Below are 11,059 nucleotides of genomic sequence, written 5' to 3'. Positions count from 1 at the left end.
ATGACTCTAGATGTTTTCATCCTACTCTCTTCCATCTTAATAGTAACGCTAATTGAAAGTTACTGCTGCGTATAGAATAACGCAAGTAATCATTATGGCATCAGTTTCAGGTAGGTACTGTTACTATGTCCTTTTGCAGATAAGGAAACTAAGGTACAGAAAGCTTAGACAATATGCCAGAGTTTGATAGTTACTAAGCTACAGAGCTGGGGTTTGAATCCATTCAGTCTGGCTATAGAGTCTGTGTTCTAAGCCACCACGAAATAATGCTTTTCACCAGACCCGAGGATGAGGCGTAGAGTTTCACAGCCTGGATCTCACATGAAGTTCAAGTGGGTTGCTTTCTGTCAACTGGCTGTTTAAAAAACATGTGTGGTTAATATTTGTCTTTTTTTTTTTTTTTTTTTTTTGCGGTACGCGGGCCTCTCACTGTTGCGGCCTCTCCCGCTGCGGAGCATAGGCTCCGGACGCGCAGGCTCAGCGGCCATGGCTCACGGGCCCAGCCGCTCGGCGCCATGTGGGATCTTCCCGGACCGGGGCACGAACTCGTGTCCCCTGCATCGGCAGGAGGACTCTCAACCACTGCGCCACCAGGGAAGCTCCAATATTTGTCATTTTAAGTCACCCAGCATCCATTTCTACTTTCCACTAGCACCCCGAGATTTTCCCGGGAAATTATGTTTTTCACAGCCTGTGCAGCCTCAGAAGGAAAGTGAGTTAGGGATAGGATGCTCTGCCCTCTCCTTCGGAAGCTTAAGGGTACCAGGAGGCTCTTTCTTTCATCATTTATTTTGCTTCATTAATACAAATAGGCATGCCCAGCTGACCTATGCTCCCCCAATCAGATTCTGAGACTTTGAAATTTAAGGAAAATGTCACAAACGGAGAAAAAAAAAAACAAAAAAAACTTTGTTCACTTATTTACTTGTTTCAGGAGTGGTGCCTGAACTAGACTATCCAGTCGTTCTTGCTTTGGAGACTTTCTCTAGGTGAAAAGTTCTTTTCCTTTCAAGCTTGTTTTCTAGCTCTCCCTTCAGTCCTGAGTGCCTCCATAGCCTTCTATCAACTCACTTTCAACTTAAATTACACACAGTTGGTTTCTGTTGCTTTCCAACTGTTATATATGGTAAGTAGAGAATAATTAGTAATCCTAGGACTGCCATTTTTCAGGAAGAAGGTGTTTTTCATTTGCTAATAGCTTTGTCCTCCCTTAGATTCCTGGCATTGGCTGCTTCAAAACACCACATGACCATTTTGAAAGATTAATAATCTAGGTCAAAATATGATGCCAGATAAGAGGAAAAAAACGTAATGGGGAAAAAAAAAAGTAAAATATTTATTAACTGGTATTTCAGACACTAATCCTAAAAGAGAGAGAGAGAGAGGAGGGAAGGAAGGAAGAAAGGGAGGGAGGAAGAAAGGGCCTCCATGATTATTTGGAAAAAAATAATCCTGTTTCAGGCAGCCCCCAACAGAAAATTCAGCAGAATTCAACTAAGAAATAGCATGTCAGACTTAGATGTATGTACGTGTTGAAAAGTGGGTGTTAAAATGGATTTCACTTCTGCAATGTGAACTCCAAATTCCAAACTTGGAAGGCAAGTTAGAAATCTAATTTGATTAGAAAATCTCTCTCTACAGAATGCATTAGGGTAAAAGCCTCAGTGCTCACAGACCAGCCTCCCTCATGACCGCTCTCAAAACACCTGTGAGCATTTGGGCCGGCATTATTCAAGTTACTACTGAGCGGTCACAATCACTGAATGGGACTCTTACACTCTATATGATGAAAGAGCAAAATTAGACTATACAGGGAGGAGCCAACTCCCTTGTACCAGGTACTGCGCTGGGTGATTTGCGTACGTGTTCTCATTTCTGCAATCCTAGGGGGTTGGTAGTACAGTCTACCCATTAAACATACAGAAACAGAGCTTAGGGTAGTAAAATAACTTTCCGAAGTTCCCCTACCTAGTGGGTCAACAAGATGTATATGTATGTGTATATTTATCATTTGATTAGTCTTTGGATGTCTTAAAAGTTAATTATAATTGCCATTGGAAGTGACCGTGTTCCTACATACTGTGTTGATGCCACAATAAAAAAGATTTCCCACCACGATTAACCTCATCTCTGGAGTTGTTGTGATTCAACTGTTACAAAGCCCTTACTTCCTTTTGTTGTACTCATTTATCTCACTACACTCTCAAAATCTCGGTTGAGAAAAAAAAGATGCCTATGGTCACGAGTCTAATCTGCCCTCCTTTGACTCAGCCATCCTAATTTTCTTTCTTTCCTATTTCTCTCCACCATCTTACTTCATAGCTAAGACCTTTACTTTTACAAATTCCAAGGAAATAGGAATTTGTATCAGTTATCTCTTGCTGTGTAATAAATCACCCTGAAATGTAGTAGTTTAACCCATATTTGTGAACTCACAGTTTGGGTGAAGGATCCAGCACAACTTAGGTGGTTCCGCTGACTCAGAGTCTGTCACAGGCTGCAGTGACGGTGTTGTCCAAGGCTGTAGTCATCTCAAGGTTGAACTGGGACAGGATCCACGCCCAACCTCTCACACACAGTTGTTGGCAGGATTCAGTTCCCCGTGGAATAATTCACTGACTGTAGTCTCCAGGCTGCCCTCAGTCCCTTACTACTTGCTCATCTCCAAAGGGCAGCTCACTATGGCTGCTGGCCTCAGCAGAGTATGCAGGCGAGAGATCAAGAGAGGGAGGACCGCCATTTTTCATAACCTAATCTCGGGAGTGGCATCACTTTTGCTGTATTCTCTTCTTTAGAAGCAAGTCACTAAAGGAGTGGTTGCACAAGGGTGTCAATTCCACGAGGCAGGGGTCATTGGGAGCCATTTAGAAGCAGCCTACCACACCACCACGGAACTATAACAAACTCCCTCCTGCCTGGTAACAGGTTCACTTGCCAGCCATGCGAACACATCAGACGTACTGCATAAAGCCCTCCAACCCCCACTACTTATAGCTGGGGTTGCTCACAGGTTTATTTAATAGCTCTTTTAAATAGCTTTGAAGAGGAGGCAGTAAGAGTGAATTAGCGCTAATTAGTATTTCTCTGTTAACTATTGCCTTAGAGTTTTGCTTTCTTAAAGGCACCTTCGAGTAAAAGCAGCATTGGGTTCCTAAAGAATTTCCCTCACTTAGACCCAGGCTTTCAAGTGAAAGATTTGGACCTAATGATGCAACCTAAGTCTTAGAATAACGTACAGAGTTTATGTCACAATTACTTACAAGGTAAGTTATAATAATAGATGAAAGGCCGTTCTTTTATCCAACAAATTAGAGCTTAAATCATTAAAGGATGATTGATTACATAATGTAAGAATGTAAGGGACAGAACTATGAAAAGATGTTCATCTTTTTATAAATTCTTTGAGAGGATATAGAGCATCTCATTTATGTCTGCAGCCCCACACTCAGTGTTCTCTGCTCCCCCTTCCCCCAGACCATGCTGGGCATTTAGGCAATGCTTGTTAAGTGTATGGGTAAATATTTTATAATGCAATAGAGTTATGAATTTTAATATTTATGCAATCTACAAACCAAAAGTAAAATAATTCTTACCATCATCACTTGCATTCAAGCTACATCTGTTTTTATAAATTTCTCAGACTAACATATAAATAAGTCTACGTGGCAACTAGTACAGTCTTACACCGTGGAACATAGACCAAGAAGACATAAAAAAGATTTCTTTCATGAGTTTATGTGTTTAGACTCTAAAATATTGAAAAGTACATCCAGGGACCTATGTTCTGGAGCTCTAATCACAGAAATTCAAATATGGGGTTTTAAATATAATAAACTTAACATAATATAAACTGTATATTAATGTAACTTTCATTTAATACTTTGAGTATTCTGATTTGTGGAAAATTTAAGTTGAACCATAGATATTGTTGCTTTTATAGGTCACAAATGATCAAATACAAAGAATTTCATTAAGCAGTCTGTGAGCGGGGAGCAAAAGAATAACACTGGACAACTAAAGGGAAAATTCTTCAAAATATCTAAAAGAAAGAGAGGAACCATTCCCCCTTATTTTCAATAAGTATACTTACATCTATGTGCAAAACCGTAATCTCAGGGAAATACAAATGTAAGCAGGACCCAGAACCCTCTGAGAAACCGCATTTAATAAAGAACGTAAAAATTATTGACAGAGAGTAACTATATTTTGAGGCATATTATGGCGCAGTATGCTTAGTCTCATGGAGAAAGCACAACCAAATTCCTACAGCTCACATGCGCTGGGAGCCACACGTGAAGCCAAAGAAGCTTTTTATCTCATAGAAATCTACAGGACCATAAATTGTGTTCCTTTCAGTTTCATAAAAAAAACCCAGAGCACTTCCACCCATTCTTATCTAGATCAGCAGTCAGCATCCTTTCAGTAGAAGGAGAAAGTTCAGCTCTCAGAATCTTCCTTCTCCACTGAGAGACTTGAACAGATTTCTCATGCTGTCACTTAAGCCTTTATCGAGGAGAAGGATGCTGGTGAATTTCACAGAGCTGAGTCACAAGCGAGTTCTGCAACGCAACTCCTCCTATCTGACAGTCACGAGGCACTCTTCTGGAACCAGTTTCTGGTTCATGCCCTTTCTATTATGATAACTGGAAAAATGGGCGGCTCATTACAGAGCCTACTCACTCGAAAAATTCACAGCCAGACCCCCTGATTAAATCACATTGAAATGAGGGCAGCTCTTGTTCTTGTGCTCAGGTCATTCCAGGTTTTCCTTCTATTTCAAATTTAAGTGATCTCTAAACGGGAAAGAAGTGGTATAATATATTTAGAAGAGGTGTATGAAGATTTCTATTTGAAAACTTTAAAAGAGAAAACTTTCAAAGGAGAGGAAAATGATCCTAAAACTGGATTTGGCATGATTTTCATTAAGAAACATCACCCGGGTTTACAACTAATGAAATGATAGGTTAGGCTCAGATATTTTTAGAAACTGCACATAGCTTTAATCTCAGAAACATCTATCAAACTTTGATTATACTGTGCATGTATTTTCTTCTCGTCATTGCCTTTCCAGGGTCAGGAATAGTAGCACTCTGACAAAAATTGCATTACTGCTGTGCCATATCAAGTCAACTGCTCACAGATGGTGGATTATTACCCAATGGCTTTAAGGCTGATTCCATGCAACACTGAGAGGTAAAGATTAGCTGTTCACAGCTCCTCATATGAGCCATAAAATGTTGAGGGAGCATAGTGGGTAGGTTAAACCAGTGCTGTGAAGTCAGTTGCACTGGATTTGAATACCAGCTTTACCACTTCCTATGACCTTGGGCAAATCCCTGAACCTTGCTAAACCAGAGTCCTCATCTGTAAAATGGGTAGTAAAGAGTCCTTCCTCTTAAGATTGCTGGAAACATTAGAGGAGATAATGCTTGTACAGGGCCTTGCTCATTGTAAGTGTGAACCACTGATAAAGAGCTTCTGACAGCACTCTTCACACAACCTCCTTTGCTGGGAAGAAGGCCTCATCTACCAAATCTCCTAGGAAAATTGAATTTCTTTGTATCTACTGTTCTGCCATTGTCTACGTGACAACTCCTGAAGAAACAATTTGCCTGGACAAAGAGTTAAAATATCAGAAGACTCTGGGCTTCCCTGATGGCGCAGTGGTTGAGAGTCCGCCTGCCGATGCAGGGGACACGGGGTCGTGCCCTGGTTCGGGAAGATCCCACATGCCGCGGAGCGGCTGGGCCTGTGAGTCATGGCCGCTGAGCCTGTGCGTCCGGAGCCTGTGCTCCGCAACGGGAGAGGCCACAGCAGTGAGGGGCCCGCGTACCGCCAAAAAAACAAAACAAAACAAAAAATATCGGAAGACCCTAGTTTTCTGTCTCTTCTAGGGATCATATGAACAGTAGCAATGTTTGGATTCAAATGCTTAGAGGAAGAGCTACATTCATCTGGCCGGAATATAAAAGAGGTGTCTTGTTTCAGGTCAAATATCATTTCAAAAACATGGCTGTCTGCTTGCCCTACTGCTGAACACTGACATTGAAAGGCAATATTAACATTCCAAAGTCAATTAATTTTCTAAAAGATACCATCCATCAAGCTCAGTGAAAAAGAGGAAGAGATGTCTCTGCTGGATGTATTTATGCTAATATGACATTGGGCAGAAAAAGCACTGTGACCAGAGAAACTGTGGGAGTCATCCTGGTATCAGTGTAAGTTAGGGCTTGACTATGTTTCATGACAACCTTCATTTGATTGGTGCTATTATTTTTGGCATAGCAACCTTAAGTTTTTTTAATCAAAATTTACTCCAAATCCTTCAAAAGCTCTTTGTTAATAAGGACATAACTAGGTGTAAAAACAAAACCTCAGGGGCTTCCCTGGTGGCGCAGTGGTTGGGAGTCTGCCTGCCGATGCCGGGGACATGGGTTCGTGCCCCAGTCCGGGAAGATCCCACATGCCGCGGAGCAGCTGACCCCGTGAGCCATGGCCGCTGAGCCTGCGCGTCCGGAGCCTGTGCTCCGCAACGGGAGAGGCCACAGCGGTGAGAGGCCCGCGTACCGCAAAAATAAATAAATAAATAAAACCCCAAAGCAGAGACCTAAGTAAGATAAAAGTTTATTGCTTTCTTACATAAAAGCTCGAAGATCTAGGACTGACGGGGTGGTCTTGCTCTTCTAGACATGAATTCCAAGGCATCAGATCTAATGTTCACTATTTTCTGCCAGCACAAAAACAAGAGAAAAGACAGAAACTTCCTTTGTAAGGGATTTTCCCCACTAATTGCAGATATGATTCATTTGATTTGAGTGTAGTCACATGTCTCTACCTAGCTCCAAGGGAGTTTAGGTTGGTGGCTATGTGTCCAGGTGTAAGTGAAAGGATTCTATTATAATGAGGAAGAAGAATGGTAATTGCAATTGATCAGCAATGTCTAGCACTGGCTCCTTCCCCAGTGAAAAGCAATGGTTTAACTTCTACTGCATCCATATCTGCTTTGCTAAATAAATGCTCCAGAAACCATTCTGGCTGCAATAGTTACAATGAATTATTTGCAGTATCTTGAATTCATTTTGCCCTTTGCACTTTTGCTATCTTTTCCCCATATCTCATTTCTCTCTCAAAACCCCATCTATTTTTCTTTTAAGAGTTGGGGAAGATTACATAGATGTGAAATAATCCATGACCTCGGCATAACGGAAACAGTAGAGAAGAGTAGTAAGCCAAATGGAGACCTGCTTACTAGAGCAAAGACAGCCACCATGAGGGCAGGCAGACAATCCAACTGGTTACATAAAGCTCAGGATCATCATTATTACTGGGACATAGTTATAGGAGAGTTCAATGCTGTAGCTGTTGTCCAATTAAAAAACAAGGCAGTGTGCTCAGTAGCAGTTTATGATTTGTGCTTAAGTGGTGAGCCCTGATAGATTATTAGGGGCAAAGTGTAAAGGGTCTAACACGGGGATAAAGAGGACATCAGATGCCTACAAAAGGTTAGGCAGTTCCAGTAACTGGCTGAAGCATGAGGCATGATAAGTGAGCAGGAATTAGGATATAGGAGGTGAATCAGAAGCCCAGGGATTTGGACTGGACGTATAGGGAATTGGAGAGCAAAGACATAAACTTCAAGGTATAAGAGACCAGAAGGATTGAAAATTTCCTGAGTCCCTTTTATGTCCTTGCACTCCAGAGCTGGTCCTCTCACCTCATCCATCTAAGGGATAAGATCTAAGCTGGCCTTATCCCTTAGATCTTCCTTTCCATTTCAATGGCTACTAATCCACAAAAGGAACCACTTCTGATTTTTAGAGGACAACCATTTTTGAGGAACGTATTTCCCTGACAATTCTTGAGAGTAGCTGATTTAGGCTGACTTCTTTTGCTAAAGGCTACAAATTGCCACTGTTTTCTCCTGAGACAGAACATTCCTTCAGCGCTTTCTAATACTCAGTATTTTCAAATAGAAATTTACGCCACAGTGTTCCGAATGATTTTTCCACATTGGTTATACAGATAACTAGCAGTTAACCCTAACTCGGAGGATCTGTGGTATGATTGAAAGTAAAAGAGAGGGCTTCCCTGGTGGCGCGGTGGTTGGGAGTCCGCCTGCCGATGCAGGGGACCCGGGTTCGTGCCCCGGTCTGGGAAGATCCCACATGCCCAGAGCGGCTGGGCCCGTGAGCCATGGCCGCCGGGTCTGCGTGTCCGGAGCCTGTGCTCCGCAACGGGAGAGGCCACAACAGTGAGAGGCCCGCATACCGCAAAAAAAAAAAAAAAAAAAAAGAAAGTAAAAGAGAATCGGAGGGTGAAATGGTGGGAGATGGAGGGAGAGAGACAGAGAAAAAGAGAGAAACAACTTACTATGTACAAGGGAACCCCCATAAGACTATCAGCAGATTTTTCAGCAGAAACTTCATAGGCCAGAAGAGAGTAGCACGACATATTCAAAGTGCCAAAAAAAATTCCATCCAATAATATTCTGACTGACAAAGCTGTCATCCAGAATCAAAGGAGAGGGAGTTTTCCAGAAAAGCAAAAACTAAGGGAGTTCATCACCACTAAACACGCCTTACAAGAAACGTTAAAAGGACTTCTTTAATGAAAAGAAAGGACATTAATTGATAACTAAGAAACATATAAAAGAATAAATCTCACTGGAAAGGTAAATCTATAGTAAAGGTAGGGGATTAAGCATGCATAAAACTAGTATAAAGATTAAAAGACAAAAGTGGTAAAAATAACTAAGATTACAATAAGGGACACACATGTAAAATGAAACATCAAAGATGTAAAACATGGCAGGGGGAGAGTAAAGATGTTAAGATATAGAATGGGATCGAATTTAACTTGTTATTAACTTAAAACAGACTGTTACAGATATAAGGTATTATATGTAAGCCTCGTGATAACCACAAACCAAAAATCTACAGTAAATACACAAAAGATGACAAGAAAGAAGTATAAGTATACCACTAAATAAAGTCAACAAACCACAAAGGAAGAGAGCAAGAGAAAAAGAAACAGAGAGGAACTACAAAAATAGCTGGGAACAATTAACAAAATGGCAATAAGTACATACTTATTAATGATTATAAATCTAAATGGACTAAATTCTATAATCAAAGACAAAGAGTGGTTAAAGAGATTTAAGAAAACAAGAAGCATGTATATGCCGCCTACATGAGACTCACTGTAGATGTAAGAAGACACAGACTGAAAATGAAGGGATGGAAAAGGATATTCGATTCAAACAGAAACCAAAAGAAAGCTGGAGTAGCCGTAACTATATCACACAAAATAGACTTTAAAACAAGACTGTAATAAAAGACAAAGATGAGTGTTACATAGATATGAAGTGGTCATTTCAACAAGAGGATGTAACATTTGTAAATATTTATGCACCCAACATAGGAGCACCTAAATATTTAAAGTAAATATTAACAGAACTAAAGGGAAAAATAGATGGCAATAGTAGGTGATTTTACTACCCCACTTATATCAATGGATAGATCATCCAGACAGAAAATCAGTGAGGAAGCATCAGCCTTAAATGACATGTTAGACAAATGTACGTAACAGATATATATAGAACACTCCACCCAAAAGCAATAGAATACACATTCTTCTCAAGTGCACATGTAACATTTCCCAGGATAAGATTATATTTTAGGCCACAAAACAAGTCAATAAATTTAAGGGAACTGAAATCATAGCAAGAATATTTTCTGACCACAATTGTATGAAACAAGTAATTAATTACATGAAGAAAACTGGAAAATTCACAAATGTATGGAGAGTAAACAACATGTTACTGAACAACCAGTGGGTCAAAGGAAAAATCAAAAAATACCTTGAGACAAACAAAAATGGAAATATACCAAAATCTGTGGGATATAGCAAAAGCACTTCCATGACAAAAGTTCATGGCAATAAATGCCTACCTCAAGAAACAATAAAAGTTTCAAATAAACAACCTAACTTTACACCTCAAGGAACTAAAAAAAGAACAATGCACAAAGTGAGTAGAAGAAAGGAAATAACAAAGATTGGAGCAGAAATAAATGAAACAGAAACTAAAGAGACAATAGAAAAGATCAATAAAGCTAAGAGCTGGTTCTGTGAAAAAGATACACAAAATTGATAAAACTTCATCTAGACTCACCAAGAAAAGAGAGAGGATTCAAATAAATAAAATCAGAAATGAACTAAATGATATTACAACTGATACCACAGAAATACAAAGAATCATAAGAGACCATTATGAGTAATTATACACCAAAAAGTTGGACAACCTAGAGAAAAATGGATAAATTTCTAGAAACATATAACCTACCAAGACCGAACCATGATGAAATAGAAAATGTGAACAGATTACTAGTAAGAAGACTGAATCAGTAATCAAAAAAGTGGATTGATAAAGATGTGGTACACACACATACACACACACACACACACACACACACACACACACACAATGGAATATTACTCAGCCATAGAAAAGAATGAAATAATGCCATTTGCAGCAACATGGATGGATGTAGAGATTATCATACTAAGTGAAGCAAGTCAGACAGGGAAAGACAAACGTTACATGATATTACTTATATGTGGAATCTAAAAATTAGTACAAATGAACTTATTTACAAAACAGAAACAGACTAACATAGAAAACAAACTTGTGGTTACCAAAGGGGAAGGGGGGAGGGATAAATTAGGAGCATGAGATTAACAGATACAGTATGAGATGAACAGATACAGACTACCATATATAAAATATCATATAAACAACAAGGATTTATTGTATGCACCGGAGCTATATTCAATATATTTTAATAACCTTTAATGGAAAAGAATCAAAAAGAATATATATATATATATATATATCTCGAATCACTTTGCTGTACACAATATTGTCAAGCAATGACACTTCAATTAAAAAAAAAAAATCCCAACAAAGTCCAAGACCAGAGGCTTCACTGGTAAATTCTACCAAACATTCAAAGAATTAATAGCAATCCTTCTCAAACTATTCCAAGAACGAGAAGAGGAG

The sequence above is a fragment of the Neophocaena asiaeorientalis genome, unplaced genomic scaffold (genome assembly GCF_003031525.2).
Source record: "Neophocaena asiaeorientalis asiaeorientalis breed wild unplaced genomic scaffold, Neophocaena_asiaeorientalis_V1.1 scaffold89, whole genome shotgun sequence".
NCBI lineage: Eukaryota > Metazoa > Chordata > Mammalia > Artiodactyla > Phocoenidae > Neophocaena > Neophocaena asiaeorientalis.
Note: the sequence above shows the minus strand (reverse complement) of the source record.